This window comes from Mustela nivalis (assembly GCF_964662115.1).
Source record: "Mustela nivalis genome assembly, chromosome: X".
NCBI lineage: Eukaryota > Metazoa > Chordata > Mammalia > Carnivora > Mustelidae > Mustela > Mustela nivalis.
The window spans coordinates 123677555-123695112 of record NC_139040.1 but is presented as its reverse complement, the minus strand read 5'-3'; the positions used below and the strand labels follow the sequence as shown (position 1 = coordinate 123695112).

General features: G+C 43.3%; 1 protein-coding gene across 2 annotated transcripts in view; it reads left to right on the top strand.

Moving 5' to 3' along the window:
- Window positions 1-17558, top strand: part of RAB9A (RAB9A, member RAS oncogene family) — a 32577-nt gene that overhangs the window by 12674 nt on the left and 2345 nt on the right. Inside the window, exon 4 of one of the 2 annotated variants that reach the window (XM_082717060.1) lies at window positions 14372-14402. The exons of the other annotated variant lie outside the window; for it this stretch is intronic. The gene's annotated coding sequence lies outside the window, so the exon portion shown is untranslated. The remainder of the gene's footprint in view (window positions 1-14371; window positions 14403-17558) is intronic. 2 annotated transcript variants of the gene reach the window in all.

Sequence of the window (17558 nt, the reverse complement as noted above, 5' to 3'; positions counted from 1 at the left end):
TAGGCCCTTCAGTATATGTATTACTTCATTGTGGTGGTCAGTGTTAACTGTTAGGGGAACTTTGGGGGTAAGTGATTCAGAGGAGGAGTCCAAAGGTTTGGCTGTCTCTTTAGGCATCACTGTGAAAGTGTCATTCAGGAAGCCAAGGTGGCATCCTTTGCGGGTAGCTTTGCTTTGGACTCCTGATAATGGACAGCATGTTCTCTGTTAATTATAGATTCCTCTGTCTCTTATCAGGAGTTATCTCCTGTGGGGAGAAGGGGATGCTGAATTGTACACCTAAAAATGACTGCTATCGAAGGGCATCTGGCAAAGGGATATGTGTTCTTTCCTGATGGGAGGGATTTCATTCTGGGAAGGGTCAAGAGGAATTGGTGCAGGAAGAACCCGCGCTGGCCTCAGAGGAGGCTTACTGCTTCTGCAGTTGGCTTGCTGCTCTGCCAAGATAGGTCACCACGTTTCTTTCTTTGTGCAATGAGGTGGTTGCACTTGACGATTTCTGTGAGATTATATGACACCAAATAGAGACGTCACATTACCCGCTTCCGGGTAGTTCTGCTCCAGGCAACATGCTGGTAAAGCAGCAGGAACAAGCCAAATAGAAGTGTGCTTGTGTGTTTGAGAAACGCGTCTCACTTGAAAGCTAACTGGGTAATAAATTTCTTAGTCAAAACCAAGGACGAGAAAATAGGGCTTGTGACTAAGTAGGTCATCAACAGAGAACATTTATTAAGGATTCGGGGGGGCGATGAACTCGTAAAATGCCTCATGGAGTTGGGAAAGCAGTGATGCAGAGGCACGTTCTGGATACATGAGGGAGGAAGGCCTGGGGGCACCCCCGGGGTGTAAGCAGGGGGAGGAGGCGGGGCCTCTCCTTGCTTGTGCTTGCCAGGGAGCCTGGGGGCGCCTAGGCTTGTTAGATACCTTGGAGGGGAAATCCCTGTTTTCCAGAGTGAATCTTGATATTGTACGTGTTGTGCAAATGGAGCTCTGGCTATTGCCACATTCTGTATTCCATTATTTTTTGTTAATTTTTGACCAGGGTGGATACAGGGTTTAGAATATTGTTGCTTGTCGTGAAGACAGAGGACAGCTGGAAGTAAATGAACGCAGGTCACTGACAGCTAGATCAGCATGGGGTGGGGGAAGCTCGGTACGGAGTTTGAAGGAAATACAGAAAGGAAGCAGGTGGTGGAGGCTTTACATTCTTTCCTCACTGAAGCCAGCTCACTTCGTGGTGGGGAGTCTGGACCCAGACCACTTCTGTCCAAGGCCTTCCAAATCTATGCTATTGTTTGATAGGGGAACGAGAAAGAGTATGGAGCAACTCGATATACTCCTTCCGTGGCCACATTCATTATCTAAGTGTGAAGGCTAGCAGAGCAGTGTAAACTAACACACTGAACAGTTAGTTCAGTGTAAATGGAACTATTTAAATTCCAAATTCTTGTGAATTGGGCTCGGTTTTTGGGTACAGAGGCCAATGTAGTTTTCATACGAGTGGTTGCATTGTCCGTGTTAGAGAAGCCTGAAAAAAGACTTACAGATTTCTCTTCTGGACTTGCTATGTAGAACACTTAGAGGAGTTTTAATTTAGTTTAGGTTTTTGTTTGTTTGTTTTTGTTTTTGAGAGAGTGAGCATGAGCAGTGGGGAGAGGAGGCAGAGGGAGGAGAAGCAGACTCCTCGCTGAGCAGGGAACCCCACTTGGGACTTGATCCCAGGACCCTGGTATCCTGACCGGAGCTGAAGACAGACACTTAACCGACTGAGCCACTCAGGTTCCCTTAGAGGAGTGTTTAAATGATTTAACAGGTTCAAAAAGTTAGAACTCACTGGGCTAGGCACCTGCTGTGATCTGTGCAGTTTCTCATTTGTGTATTTAATAAGCAGTGATTAGATAAACATACCTGAAAATACATATATGGTGTAGCTGAAAGTCAGAACGGAACAACAGAAGGACTGCTTGAGGACTACACATTGGTGAATGCAGAACATTCTCTGGAATGAGTTCCAGTTTTTTTTTTTTTTTTTTAAAGATTTTATTTATTTATTTATTTATTTATTTATTTATTTGAGAGAGAGGTGGGGGGGAGAAGCAGAGTCCCCACTAAGCAGGGAGCCCAATGGGCTGTGTCCCAGTACCCCAAGATCATGACCACAGCCCAAGGCAGACACTAAACAGACTGAGCCACCCAGGTGCCCTGAGTTCTAGTAATCCTAAATAAAATTTCATAAATAGTTGTTTTGGAGCAAACAGCTGCTACCCTTGTATCCTGTTCCACATTAATATTTGCGTAGTACTTGATTTTTTACCACACCAGGCCTGGAAAACCCAGCTGTGCGAAGATAATGATGTCATGGAAAGGAATGCGGTACAATCGCATGTTGGAACCCTAAGCTCCCCCAAGCGCCAGCTTGCAGGGTCTTACGGACGCCTGCTGCCTCTGTGGCTCCCTCAGAAATGTAGAAGAGCCCGCCCGGCCTCCCTTGTTGTTTGTAGGGTTTCATCTCCGTTTTCCGCTGTATGTACTTCTTTAGGGAGTAGATTCGCCAGAGAAAGGGGCCTCTAGGTGCAGATAGGGTGGTCATGGGGTCTGTGGCCTTTCAGGAGAAACCATTGTGCTTTCAGCCTGGCCAGCCTGTCTCAGGAAATTTCCAGAAGTGTCCATATGCCTCTTCAGGTGTTTCCTGGGAATCAGCTTTCTCATTGTTAGCTGCTTCTCTCCCAATTAGCTTTCCTTGTCTCTTCCGTTTGTCGTTACTAGAACATTTGCTTTCCATCTCAATTTCATTGCTGTCTTTCACCTATAGTTTTTCCCTCTTCTTATCCTTTTTGGGTTTATACATTTTTTAGAATTTTTTTGTCATTTGGTGGGAGTGAAGGTAATACATGGTCGGCCTGCTCTGTTTAATTAGATCAGGGAAGTTTACTTAATCTTTGTGATACATAGAACATAGGGTGATAGTGTTCCAACTTGCAGGTGATTTGTTGTATGCCAGGTACCTAGTAGACACTCAGTAAACAGTGGTGGCTCATGTTATTGTGGTCATAACATTTGTTATTTGAGCAAAGAAGACAATGGCAATAGGTAGGGAGGGAAGTAGACACATTCTTGTGTGGGAGAATGGAATGAATAGAAGAGATTGTGGAAATGGGGAAAATAATCAGCTTGGCTTTACATATGTTGAATTTGAACTGCCATCCGGGTATCACATGAACATTATGAAAGGGGTTGGAATTCTTTTCCCAAGGAGGGGGAGGATGGAGGTCAACTTTATGAATCACTGGGTTTATATCCCAGGAAGATGTGGTTTGGGAAGAGGTAAGGACTTCAACCTTGCAATATACCTACTTTTAAGAGCTTGTTAGAAGAGGGAGTTATCTAAGTTGCAGAAAGCTGAGAGGAAGTTTTTGTTTTTGTTTTAAGATTTTATTTATTTATTTGACAGAGAGAGAGTGAGTGCACACATGTGCGCACACAAGCAGGAGGAGCAGCGGGCAGAAGGAGAGGGAGAAGCAGACCCCCTGCTGAGCAGAGAGCCTGTGCCATGGGGGGCTCTACCCCAGGACCTTGGGATCATGACGTGAGGGGAAGGCAGACACTTAACTGGGGGAGCCACGCAGGCGCCCCCAGCTAAGGGGAGTTTTATGGACCATTAAATAGAAAGCATTGTCAAGGTCATTGCCAGGCTGTTAGACCTAAAAGAGACAGTAATGGTGCCCGTGTTGAGGCTCACGCTGGAAGGTCCCACCTATGCCTCCAGCTAGAGGTGTGATACTTCATAAGATCCTCCCCCAGTTGGGCCTCCGTTCCCTTATTTAGGAAAAATGTCTTGAGTACCCTTTGAGTTTTTATGTCATGTACATCCAGACAAAGGGCTGTGTCTGAGAGAACTGACTGTCCTAGGTGGTCAGCTGTGGAGGTGTTTTCTGGAAGCGTACACAGTGGAGTCCTAAGAGAAGCACTTTTCTCTTTCTTTGCTTTAGGGCTTTTGGTCCAATAGGCCATTTAGATGAGGACTGGGGGAAGCCCCTGGATTGGCCTTACTTTAGGAGCTCTCTGGTGGCTTCTGCCGACACTCGGGGATGGAGAAGTTGGGAGCCTGTGTGCAGTGAATGGAGTAGACAGCTGGTCAGGCATAGAGGGGAAATGAGTAGTGATGGCAGAGTCAGTTTGGGCTTGGGCAGCTTTTTGTAAGCAAAGCCCCCTTCATACCTTGGTTGGGACAAACCGGGGCGTCGCTGACGGAGAAGTGGGATGAAGTGAGTTTCCCTGTAAGCCAGCTGCAGTCCTCTTCCGGGTCTTCTCAGTTGGACTCGGTGACCACTTCCCCGCAGAAATGGGCTCCTCTCCTCCAGCTGAGCCCTGTCGCCAGACGTGCAGCTGTCCTCTTGAAGTACATCTTGGGAAGTCCCCATTCCTCTTACTTAATTTCTTAACAGCCAAGAAGTTCTACTTTGCTGTGGCTTCATGTCTTACCGGGCGTGTTTGTGTACTATTCCCTGGGTTTTTGTGGAAGTTCTCCAGCCCTTCCCCTTTTCTGCTCCAAATTAAAGACATAGGTTTCTTCTCTGACGAGTAAGAATCAGTGTTCCCTTAAGTTACAGCATGTCCCTATAGATCATATTTCATTTGTGTTTTGCTACTTTAATGGGTTTTTCTAACATGCATATTTAAATTCATTTCTTTCACAATGCAGTCTTCTTCCTGAAACCTAGCAGAATTTCCAGTATTCCTATCTTGTGACCTTTATCCATTTTTTTGTCTTTGAATTGTGTCCCTCACAATGCAGCCTTAAACTAGCTGAAGTATCTTAAACAACCTTAAACTAAAAAAACCCTCTTCTTTATTTTCAGGCAGTTTAAGTGTCTTTCTCAGGTAAATGTCTTATTATAGATTTATGGGTGTTCTTTTAAGGACCTCATTTTAAAAAAAAGAAAAAAAGGACCGCATTGAACAGAACAGAGAGCAAAACATTATCCTCACTTCCAAGATTAGCAGCTTCCCATGAGTAAGTCTATTCACTGAACTGTCACGGTTCATGGTCAGAATGTAATATGTAAGTCTCACAGGTGATGGAGACAACGGAGAAAATAGTGATGCCAAATAAAGATGAAAGTCTGGAGGGGGTTATGAGTTACTTACACACATGGATCACGCATCATATACAAATGACGAAGGCACGCCTTGCTGGCCCTTTCAGGTAGAGCAGGCAACTCTTGATCTCAGGGGTTGTGAGTTTGAGCCCCACGTTGGGGGCTTAATTTTTTACCTTAAAAAAAATTTATACACAGGGATGCCTGGGTGGCTCATTCGGTTAAGCAGCTGCCTTTGGCTCAGGTCATGATCTCAGGGTCCTGGGATCGAGTCCCACATCGGGCTCCTTGCTCCACAGGGAGCCTGCTTCTCCCTTTGCCTCTACCTGCCACTACTCTCTCTATCTCTCTGACAAATAAATAAATAAAATCTTAAAAAAAATTATACACATATACACACACAATGATGTGGACATGTGTTTATCATTCCATATTCCTTTAAGAATCAGATGAAACCCTTTGTACTTTTTTTTTTAATTTGCCAGATTTTGAAACCCTTTGTGTACTCTTGCTAGAGAAAAACTGAAGCACACACTTCCATCTGTACATTCTAGTTCACGTGTCGTTCTAGAAGGTGTGTTTTCTCTCTGCAGCTCCTTCATGGACTCCGCAGTTAAGCACACTCTGTACCCGCACTGTCCCAATACTCATGTAGCAACTTAAATTTCAATTAAAGTTAAATAAAATAAAAAATTTAGTTCCTCAGATCAGTCACATTTCAAGTGCTCAAAGCCATGTGTGCTTCGTGACTGCTATACCAGATAGTGCAGGAATAGAGTATTTCCATCACTGCAGACGGTTCTTTCTGATCATGGTGCTCTGTGTTTTCAGAATGGTTTAAGATGACTTAGTTCTGTAACCTCTCTTTTCCCTACACTCTCTCCATCACTGTTAATGATTAGTTTGTATACCTAACTATAGAGGTACCTTGTTTTAAGCAAAATTGTGAGTATATATGTCTTAGAAGTTTAATTAGGTGACTTCTCTTAAAAAAAGAGTGCTTAGTGGGTCTGCTGGGTGGCTCAGTCAGTTAAACTTGGTTTTGGCTCAGGTCATGGTGTCAGAGTCGTGAGATCGAGCCCCACATTGGGCTCCACACTCAGCACAGAGTCAGCCTGAGACTTTTTTCCCCCTCCTTGCTCCCCCATTACTCCCCCCAACACGAGTTCGCTCTCTTTCTCTCCAATAAATACATAAAATCTTTTAAAAAGTATTTATTGAAATGAGTTCTTTAAATAGGGTGTTCTACTCTGGCATTGTGATAGTGTAGTTTGATTTACAGTTTTTCCCTTCTCTTGCTATGGAGTAATGTTCAGTGATCAACTAGATGACTTATTTAAGTCTTCACCGTGTGTGTGTGTGTGTGTGTACGTGTGTGTACCTCTTGCTGTGGAGATGAAGCACCCGTTAGAGTTAGTGCCTTCCTTGACTTGCTTCTTGCTCATGCATTTCAGCAAGACCACCAAGAAGACTGGAAACAGAGTGGAACTAGTTACGTTGTTAAGTGAGACACACGGATAACTAAGATTCAAGGAATGAGTCCAGCTCTGAGTGAAAATAGAAATAATTCAGAGGTTATCCATGCTTTTGTTTCTTTGGTTAGTTTCTTTGAGCCTCAGGATAAGTGGTATGTTTCTAAACTGGGACATTGAGGGTAAATGCCAAAGGGAAGTGTGATTTTGAGGGAAAAAATTTGTTCCTAAATTTAAACCAAGAGTGATAAATTTAAGTGTTTGGGAGTAAGAACTAGTCAAGGGGTTACAGAGTATATGTTTCAAGTCTGAAATTTTGAGAAGAGCAGTTTACAAACCCAGCCTACTCTCCCTTCGGCAGCTTATTAGAGGAATGTTGTTTTTAATGTTCACCAGCTCTTTGTTGGTGCCAGTAGTACTTATTTTAATGTGGTGTTTTCATTGGACTTACAAGAAAAAATTCAATTTTTTGTCCCTTCCCACACATGTTAATAGACTTCAAAAATAGAATGGTGGAAGAACTAATTAAATAAATTGTGAGCGTGGAAAGTACAAATAGAAAAGTAAGAATGGAATAACGAGAACAAAGGAGGAAATTATTTAATTTCCGTTTATTTGATAGCTCACTGTATGTAAAGTTTTGTACAAGATGTTGCAGAACCAAAAAAGGACAAATGGATAGAATTAGGTGTGTTGTGTCCCTCTTAGGGAGTTGACCTTGTAATTAGGAAAGAGACACATACACAACTGACAATGACAAGTGAGCGAGAGCTGTAACCAGATGGAAGTGATGATGAGAACAAAGAAAATTGGAAGATTAAGTTTCTGGGGGTGGCCGTGGCAAGCTTCCTGGATGAGGTGATCTGAACTAGGCCTTTGAACAGCTGGGAGTTGGGAGGGAACTCCCAGTCCAAGATAAGGGCCTGAACAAAGATTGAGCTGTAAATTCCTATGATAGGTGTGGGACTATGAGTTGTAGTGATGTAATTGGGACAGGTTTGTAACTGAGGTTGGATGGCCGTTTGAATGCCATGCCCAAAACCTTTATATAATGAAAATAATGAAATAAATGGGGTTAGTTATCTGTTAAGAGTGGAGACAATTGGATCTATAAAAATAAAAAATGTCTGCCTTTAATCCCTACAAACATGTCTATTAGAGATTTCTATTTTCTCTGCTTGCATCTGACTCCCTCTTGGTTTGCTGTAGTATAATGGCTTTGGAAACCAGCAAGGGATTGGGGAAAACCAGAGAAAAGGTTAATAAACTGCTAATAAACTATTGATAATTAAGATTAAAGTACGCAATAGAAATGTTGGAAAAATAGTGTTGTAAAAAGGGAAGGGTTGACATACAGTGCTGTTTGTCTTTAGTTTTGAGATATCTGCTGAAAGCATAGTCCATTTTCTTTCCTAAGAGTGACCTACTTAATCCGTTTCCTCATACAGACCAGTGTGTGCTGTATACAGCATGTGTTGGTGCCAGCCGATGGATTGTCATCCGGAGTTATCTGTTGTGTATGTAACAGGTTTATTTATTCAAAAGGACATTGCTGAAGCAACAAGGAGGTCATTTGTGGCTTTACATAAATCTAATATTAGGGTTTAATTGACAGTTCTTAGACCATATACATATTTGTGTGAGTGTGTGCGTCTATAAATATACACCTACATTCTTTAGCTATAACTCACATACCATAAGATTCACCCTGTTAATGTATACAGTTCAGTGGTTTTCAGTATATTCACAAAGTTGTGCAGCCATCACCCACTATCTAATTCCAGAATATTTTCATCACCCCCCCCCCCAAAAGAATCCCTGTCCCTGTTAACAATCACTCCCCATTTACCTTTCCCCACCCATTTCCTGGTACCACAAATCTACTACCTATGGGTTTGCCTGTTCTGAACATTACATAGAAATGGGACGCCACATGTGATATTATTAACGACTCAGCTGATGGACATTTGGGTGGTTTCCACTTTTTTGGCTATTATGTATAATGCTGCTGTGAACATTCATGTACAAGTTTTTGTGTGGGGGATATTTTCATTTCGCTTAGGTATATACCTAAGAGAGGAATTGCTGGGTCATATGGAAAGTCTGTGTTTAACTTTTTGCAGAACCAGGCTATTTTCCACTGTCATTGCACCATTTTACATTTCCACTAGCTGTGTGTGAGGGTTCCAGTTTCTCCATATCTTTATCAGTACTTGTTTATTGTCTGTCTTCTTTGATTCTAGCCATCCTAGAGGTATGAAGTTCTATCTCATTGTAGTTTGGTTTACATTTCCCTTCTGGCTAATGATGTTGACCATTTATGTCCATTTTTAAATTGGGTTACTTGTTTTTTGTTTTTAAGATTTTTAAATTTAGGGTGCCTGGGTGGCTTAGTCAGTTGGGCGACTGCTTTCAGCTCAGGTCATGGTCTCTGGGTCCTGGGATCAGGTCCTCCGTTGGGCTCCCTGCTTGGTGGGGAGCCTGCTTCTCTCCCTGCCACTCCCCATGCTTAAGCTCTCTCTCTCAAATAAATAAAATCTTTAAAAAAAAAAAGATTTATTTATTTAGGAGCACTTAGGTGAGGTGACTCAGTCAGTTAAGTGTCTATCCTTGGTTCAGGTCGTGATCTCAGGGTCCTGGGCTTATGTGCTCTCTCTCTCTCAAATAATTGGTAAATAGATTGGTAAAATTTTTTTAAAAGATTTTATTTATTTATTTATTTATTTATTTATTTATTTATTTGAGAGAGGCAGTGCACAAGTGGGAGGGGCGGAGGGAGAGAGGATCTCAAGCAGACTCCCCACTGAGCTTGGAGCCTGACATGGGTTTCAGTCTCACAGCCCTGATATCATGACCTGAGCTGAAAACCAAGAGTCTGACTCTCAACTGACTGAGCCATCCAGGTGTCCCTCTTGCAAACTTTGATATAAACCTGTAAGGTTTTATGTGGTTTGATCGTGGTCTGTGTGCTCTGTCAACACTCAGCAACAGTGTATTTATACAGTCCCACCTCTCCGTGTTTCCTCAGGGAGTGAAAAACATCTCCAATTTGGCATTCAGGGCATTTGCATTTGCCCTCCAGTTTACATTTCTGCAAAATTTCTTTCCTTTTTTTCTTTTTGAGATGATTTTAGAATAGTATGGGGATGTATTTTTTTCTATAGTTTAGAAAATTGATAACTTGGGGGAAAGTATGGACATTTTTTAATTGTATAATGTTTCCACGAAACAAATCTTTTTTAGAGAGCATGTTTCTTTTAAAAAAAATTTTTTTTTGTTTTTTGTTTTTTTTTTTTTGTTTTTTTTTTTTCTAAGTAATCTCCACACCCAGCATGGGGCTTGAACTCACAACCCCAAGATCAAGAGTTGCACGCTCCACAGACTGAGCCAGCTAGGTGCCCTGAGCATGTTTCATTTTTATTGGACATAGTAGGCATGCCAGTTTCACTGTTACTACCTCTGCACCTAGAGGCATGTTCAGGGTGCATGAGGCATGTGGGGGAAGGGACTTCAGTGGGACATGAGGTCTGGTTTCATCTGTAGGGCCGAGCAGGAGTTAGAAGGGTAGCAAGAGCAGAGGATCAGAGCGAGGTGAGGTATAAGCCGCAGAGGGAACATTTTACTGCAGGATACCCTACAAGGCAGAAAAGCCACCATTTTCAATCCCAAAGCCTGCTGATGTCATTGGTAGTTGAAAGGAACCCTAAGGGCATTCGTTGAAGCTCTTCTGGAGGCCTTCCTCTTTCCCTGACTTCAGCCAGTTACCTTTCCGGACTCCGCATCTGAGCAGGTTGCCCCGCATCTGAGCAGGTTGCCCGCCTCGAAGCTGTTTCAGGGCTGTCATCATCGCGGGGGTGTGGATCCTTCCCGCGGCTCGCAGGCCCTGCGTGTTCCAGCGCTGCGCCCTCCAGGCCGTGCGGCCAGCGCTCTCCTCCCTCTGGGCTCCCGGTGCTCAGGCCTGCGCTGCGCCCTTCCTCTGCCAGGCCGCCTTTGCCCCTTCCTGGCTTTGGCTCCCTCTGCTTCTCTCGGGGTTTTCTCCTCCCCGTATTGCTGAGCTTTCCGCTTCTGAGCTCAGCCTGTGATTAGGCCCAGTTAGCCGCGGTCAGATCCCCCTACGGTGGAATCAGACCTTGGCGAGGCTGCTCTCCATGGACAGCAAAGTGATCCTCGAGACGTAGCTTTGGAAGAGCCTGCTCTGGGAACTGGTGTGTAGTTTCTCATGGACACACTTGCACACAGCCCGGTTTCCCCTGGCCGTGGAAGTTACCACCTTTTTAACTGAGCAGCAGGTGAAGTAGCTGGCTGAGTTACAGGGCCGCAGTGTGTGAAAATTAAGTGCCCCCGATGTCTGGATTCACATGCGAAATGCTCACATGTGGGGCCTGGGTGTGGCTGAGCGCCGCAGGAGTGCACGCTGCCTCTCTCACTCACCGACGGAGATGCTGGGCAGAATCCCCGGTACTGTTCAGATGGTTTGGTTTCTGTCAGGTGCCTTTCATTGGTAGGTCTTGCCGTAGGTGTAGCACACATGGGTTGTGTGCAGATTGTCACTTTCCCAACTGCGAGCAGCACCCGCAGGGGCTGGGTGGGTGTGGCACAAAGGAGGCTTCACTAAGCGCTTGTTGAAATAAACACTGCTTTCCACCCCCTCTGTGGAACTCCAGACTTCTGGGGAGATGCTTCAGAGTTCTGCCAACATTTGATTCACGTTGCATTTAAAGCATGTATGGGGCGCCTGGGTGATTCAGTCAGTTAAGTATCCAACTCTCCCTATCGGTTCAGGTGATGATCTCAGGGTTGTGAGATCAAGCCCCACGCCAGTGTCCACAGTCAGCATTGAGTCTACTGCCCCTCTCCCTCTGTTCCTTCTTGCTTGTGGGTGTGTGCTCGCCACCCCCCACTTTCTCTCTCTCTGTAAAAAAAAAGAAAAATCTTTTTTTTTTTTTTTAAAGATTATTTATTTATTTATTTCACAGACAGAGATCACAAGTAGGCAGAGAGGCAGGCAGTGAGAGAGGGGGAAGCAGGCTCCATGCTGAGCAGAGAGCCCGATGCGCGGCTCGATCCCTGGATCCTGGGTTCATGACCTGAGCCAAAGGCAGAGGCTTTAACCCATTGAGCCACCTAGGTGCCCCTAAATAAAATCTTCAAAAAAAAAAAATTTAAACCGTTGAAATTCTGTTAAAACTTTAGGACTTGGGGCATATGGGTGGCTCAGTTGGTTAAGTGCCTGCCTTCGGTTTAGGTCACGATCCAGGGTACTGGGCTGGAACCCCATGTTGGGCTCTGCACTTGTTGGGGAGTCTACGTCTCCCTCCCTCTCTGTCTCAAATAAATAAAATCTTAAAAACAAAGCAAAACAACCTTAGGCATAGTTAGATGTGCTTTATTTATAGTACCTTTCAGTGGATTGAACACTACTGGTTCTGTCAGGTTAACTCGTCTTGTGTGGTTCTTGAAATAAAGTCAGCAGTTGAAAGACTCAGCATCCCAGCTACTGATTTTCATTGTGCCTGCAGCAGCCAACAGGAAAACCCTCAGAAATAAATGCAAAGACACTGAGTCTGGTAGGTTACATGGCAGGCTGTGGAATAGTCTCCCTCTCTCCCATCTTTTCCTAGCTGTATGACCTCGGGCAAGGTAGTAGACCCGAGTCAGGGTCCTCATCTGTAGTGTGAGGATGGGGAGACACTTGAGAGGAGTGGATACAGTGAAGCAGAGTAAGGGCATACAGGGCGTAGTCAGTGTCACTGTTACAGCCGTTGTTACTGTTGCTGTTTCATCTTTAAAGCCAGATATCAAAATTCTGAAGAGTCTCATTTATTCGTTGATTGAATTTATAAGTTAAGGGCTGCTGTATGTAAGTTTCACAACCCTTTGCTTAAAAAAGGTCTGTGTTGGGGGTAAAACCTTTGGTTTAGACTAAGAGAGATTAGTGCTTTAGCCCAGCTTCCGGCATAATCTGTCACTCAGAAACCTTCCCGTTGATTCGATCTCCATGGCGAGGATCCTTCTGCTTCTTCACGTCCGCCTGCATAATCCTCCTCTCTGTTCTGCCCAGGACCCTTACTGAAGTTTGACTTTAAGAAATGGTCATGAAAAAAACTTTTCCTTGAAACCACCAGTAAAGACTTCATGTATTCATGCCACAGAAACTTCCTGTGCTCCTGCAATGAACTTGGCATTGTGGTGAAATGCTTTTACTATTGTCTGTGACCTAGTGAATCTTCCCAACAGCCCCAGGAGGTAGGATGTCAGGTAGCTTGCCCAGAGGTGTGTGCTCTTGGCCTTTGGCACCAAGAACCCTCCTCCTTTCTGATAGTGGCTTGCTGTTCTGTCACAAGAAAGTTCTCACGTCTGCCTTAGCTGCCCAGCAGCTTCTCCGCACAGTGTCGCCGCACAGTGTCACCGTAGCTTCAGCCCAGCTTTTCCTTTGTTGTGTTGGTGCCCCTCCTTCTCGTGACTATTACTTTTTCTTGTTTGTGTTAGCTTTATTTAATTCTTTGGAATAGGATTATTCTAAGCCACTCAAAACTTGGGCAAATTTTGAAGACTGACATTTTACATTTCTAAAAAATTTTTATTATTTGAGAGCACAGGTAGCAGAGGGAAAGGAAGAAGCAGTCTTCCCCCCCCTGAGCAGGGAACCCAACACAGGGCTCAATCCCAGGACCTGAGATCATGACCTGAGCCGAAGGCAAATGCTTAACTGATTGAGCCCCCCAGATGCCCCCATATTTTATATTTTATCCTAAAAAATTTTTATATTTGGGGACACCTGGATGGCTCAGTTGGTTAAGCAGCTGCCTTCGGTTCAGGTCATGATCCCAGTGTCATGCGATTGAGTCTCACAAGGGGCTCCTTGCTCGGCAGGGAGCCTGCTTCTCCCTCTGACTCTGCCTGCCGCTCTGTCTGCCTGTGCTCTCTCTCTCTCTCTGACAATTAAATAAAATCTTTAAAAAAAAAAAATTTATATTTGTCTGAGTGTGAAACTTAGAAGGGTGGGCAGGCAAAAACCTTCTTGAATAAAATAATGATTAACATGTAGTATTTGGGAGCATCTGGGGGGGGGTCAGTTGCTTCCCTTGCTTGTGTGGCTGCACACACATACTTTTTCTCTCTCTGACAAATAAATAAATAAAAACCTTTAAAAAAGTGTGTAGTGTTTGATTCTAGGATTTTTGGGGGGAGCTGAGAAAGGTCATGGGCAGCTTTCAGGTGTGGTTTTCCTTTTATTTTTATTTATTTTTTCTGGTTTTCCTTTTAAATTAAGAATCTGGGTGCTAGGGACGCCTGGGTGGCTCAGTTGGTTGGACGACTGCCTTCGGCTCAGGTCATGATCCCGGAGTCCTGGGATCGAGTCCCGCATCGGGCTCCCAGCTCCATGGGGAGTCTGCTTCTCCCTCTGACCTTCTCCTCGCTCATGCTCTCTCTCACTGTCTCTCTCTCTCAAATAAATAAAATCTTAAAAAAAAAAAAAAAGAATCTGGGTGCTAATACAAGTCATATTCACATTTTAATTTCTTTTTTTTTTTATTTTTAAAAAGATTTTATTTATTTATTTGACAGAGAGAGAGATCGCAAGCAGATAGAGAGGCAGAGCAGAGAGAGAGAGGAGGCAGGCAGAGAGCCTGATGTGGGACTCGATCCCAGGACCCTGGGATCATGACCTGAGCCGAAGGCAGAGGCTTAACCCACTGAGCCACCCAGGCGCCCTTAATTTTTGTTTTTAACTCTAAAAACTATAAAACAAATTAAAAGTCCATTGCTAAGGTGAGCTTTCTAATTTTTTCTTTGCAGATAATGATGCTGCTTGACCTGAACAATTAAGGTAACATTTGTGACTTAAGTAATAATGCTTTTCTTATTCAGAAATCTTTATCAAATTTAGCTGAATTGTTAAAGTCATGTTTTAACCTTGGGGAGGATTTTCATTATTGCCCGTGGGCAATCATTCCGAACTGTGGGGTATAAAAGACTTCACATTATATTTTAAGGTAAGTTTTGAAAATAACGGGATACCTTTATTCATTCATCTTATACTGAAGTTTGAAAGGATTTTACTGTTTTTAGAAGAGAAAAAGGGAGTATTTTTAATGTCTCTAAGCCAGTGATGGTCATGTTAATGTATAGATTGCCTGAAGCTAGCTTGTGTTGGATTCCGTGGAAAATAAGATGGTTTATATACTTACCTGTATCACCATGTATGTTTATATACAACTCTACAGTAAGAATCAGAGAAATGTTTGTATATATACTGTGTTAGCGAATGCCAGCATCCTTGCAAATAGGGTATCTGTGAAGCCCCACATTATTCATGGGAATTGTAGAAAATCATATCCCACTTCCTGGTGCATGGATCTAGAGTACCCCAGATTTGTTTAATTAGCACAATGGCACCAACCAGGAAGTCCCACATTATTATGAAAAAAGAAAAGAACTGTGTCAAAGTATCCTGATAAAATTATAAATGAAAAATCTCAAGGAATGTCTGAGACTTAATTTGGTAGATATATGCAGCTAGTCACCTGGGTGGAGGTTACTAGTTTGCATAATCTGGTTTGTAATTTGCTGTGAAGATCCTGTCAATTCAGTGCTGTGCAGTAAAATTTTGTGTCTGGTCAGGTAGTTAGAGCTTACTCAAATATTGGAATTAATGATGCACTAGAATCACGCACATCTCTTACATCCTTAGAACACATAATGGAACTTTTGTGTTGTGAAAGGAACAACTGTGGGATGGGGGCTACTGGGGGAACGTTCCTGGTGTTGGTGATGACCATGCTGAGTAGGTCCGAGGGCTCAGCAGTTCATTGTTAGGTGAGGTGGGGTAGGATCACCAGCAGAGGAAGCAGCATGTGCCAGGGCCAAGGCCAGGGAGAGCATGAGAGCTGAGCAAGTAGAACTGAATTTCAGTCCCATCTGACTGTGCGTTTCCAAATGACTGAAGTTAAAAATGGGGAGCAGCGCTAAGGTGTCTTGTCTTAGAAGTTGGACTTAGATCTAAATCTCTGGAGAACCAGTGAAGAGCATTAAGGATAAGGCCTTAAACCAGTGCTTTTTCCCCATGTCATAATAGCTGGCATGCATTTTTGGTTTTGTTATTCTTATTATTTTTTTTTTTTTTGTATGAATTGAAATTGTTTAAGCAACATTAAAAAAAAAAACAGATTTTATCAAGTTGTTACCTATGTCAAGAGATTAAGGGGTTTGGGATTGTTTCAGTTTCCTCTCTGACATGAATTTAGTTTGGGCATTGAGCAGAGCAAACCCATGAAGTCAGAAAAGTCTCCCAAGAGGTAAGTACTTTGATTGCCTCACAGTTTTGTTGGCCAATTTAAATTGTATCAATTATAGTAGTAATTACAGCAGTAGTAATTTAAAAGAGCCAATAAGAGTTACAGGCAAGTTCTACAGGTTTTACCAGAATAGCGTATCATGTAGTTGGAAATGCAGAATTCTTACACATTACAGGGAGTATTTGATTCCATTATACTAGGTCACATTTGGATATAACCAGGATATAGCCAGATAACGTTTACTGCAGTGAATTTCCAAATCCATCCTAGTCAGTGTAACAATGATTTTTCATGTCTCATTACCTTCCCATTGAGGGATTCATAATCTCTCCACTTTCATGTTAAAGTTAATTACCATTTTTGCTCTAGAACTGTGCTGGCCACTACAGCTGTTGCCTTTTTAAATGTGGCTATTCAAATTAGTTACACTTAAATAAAATTTAAAATTCAGTTCCTCATTGCCTCCAGCCACATGTCAGATGCTCAGTAGTCACGTGTGGTTAGTGGCTGCCATATTGGACAGTGCAGTTGGAGGACATTTCCGTCATTACAGAAAATTTATTAGTGCTACTCCAAAGGTTGTCTCCTTTTACAAATTTTAATGTATTTAAAAGCCATGTAATAGTGAAATATTTACAGATTAAATGATATAATTTGATTCAAAATAAGTGGGGAGAATGGGGAGTTATGGAAGAAATAGGATTTGCCATAAGCTGATGATTGGTGAAACTAGGTTGGGGATCCAGGGGGGGTTTCATTGTAGTATTCTCATTATTCAGAAATTTTGTGTATGTTTGAAATTTTCCATAATAAAGAATAAAAACAGAAGCCCTTTTTTTTTTTTTTTAAAGATTTTATTTATTTGTCAGAAAGAGAGAGAGAAAGCACACAAGCAGGCAGAGAGGCAGGCTCCCTGCCGAGCAAGGAGCCCGATACGGGACTCCTTGTTTTAGGGACCCAGGCATCCCTAAAAACAGAAGCCTTAAATAGGAACAGTGGTCCTGTTGGCACTTAAAAGTAGCCTTCTGCGCCTGGGTGGCTCAGTGGGTTAAAGCCTCTGCCTTCGACTCAGGTCATGATCCCAGGATCCTGGGATTGAGCCCCGCATCAGGCTCTCTGCTCAGCAGGGAGCCTGCTTCCTCCTCTCTCTGCCTGCCTCTCTGTCTCCTTGTGATCTCTGTCTGTCAAATAAATAAACAAAATCTTTAAAAAGAAAAAAAAAAGTAGCCATCTGGGGGTTGCCTGGGTGGCTCAGTTGGTTAAGTGCCTTTGCCTTGAGTCGTGATCCCAGAGTCCTGCGATGAGTCCTACATTGGGCTCCTGCTCAGCAAGGAGCCTGCTTTCTCCTGCTGCTGCTGCCCCTGCTTGTACTCTCATGCTCTCTGCCCCCCCCAAACTCTCTGGTAAATAAATAAATAAATAAATCTTTAGAAAACTAAAAAACAGGTGCCTGTGTGGCTCAGTGGGTTAAGCCTCTCTCTTTAGCTCAGGTCGTGATCCCAGGGTCCTGGGATTGAGCCCTGCATCGGGCTCTCTGCTCAGTGGGGAGCCTGTTTCCCTCTCTCTCTGCCTGCCTCTCTGCCTACTTGTGAACTCCGTCTGTCAAATAAATAAATAAAATCTTTAAAAACAAAACAAAACAAAAAAAGTAGCCATCTGAAAGTGGGCATCTGAAATTCTACCCCACA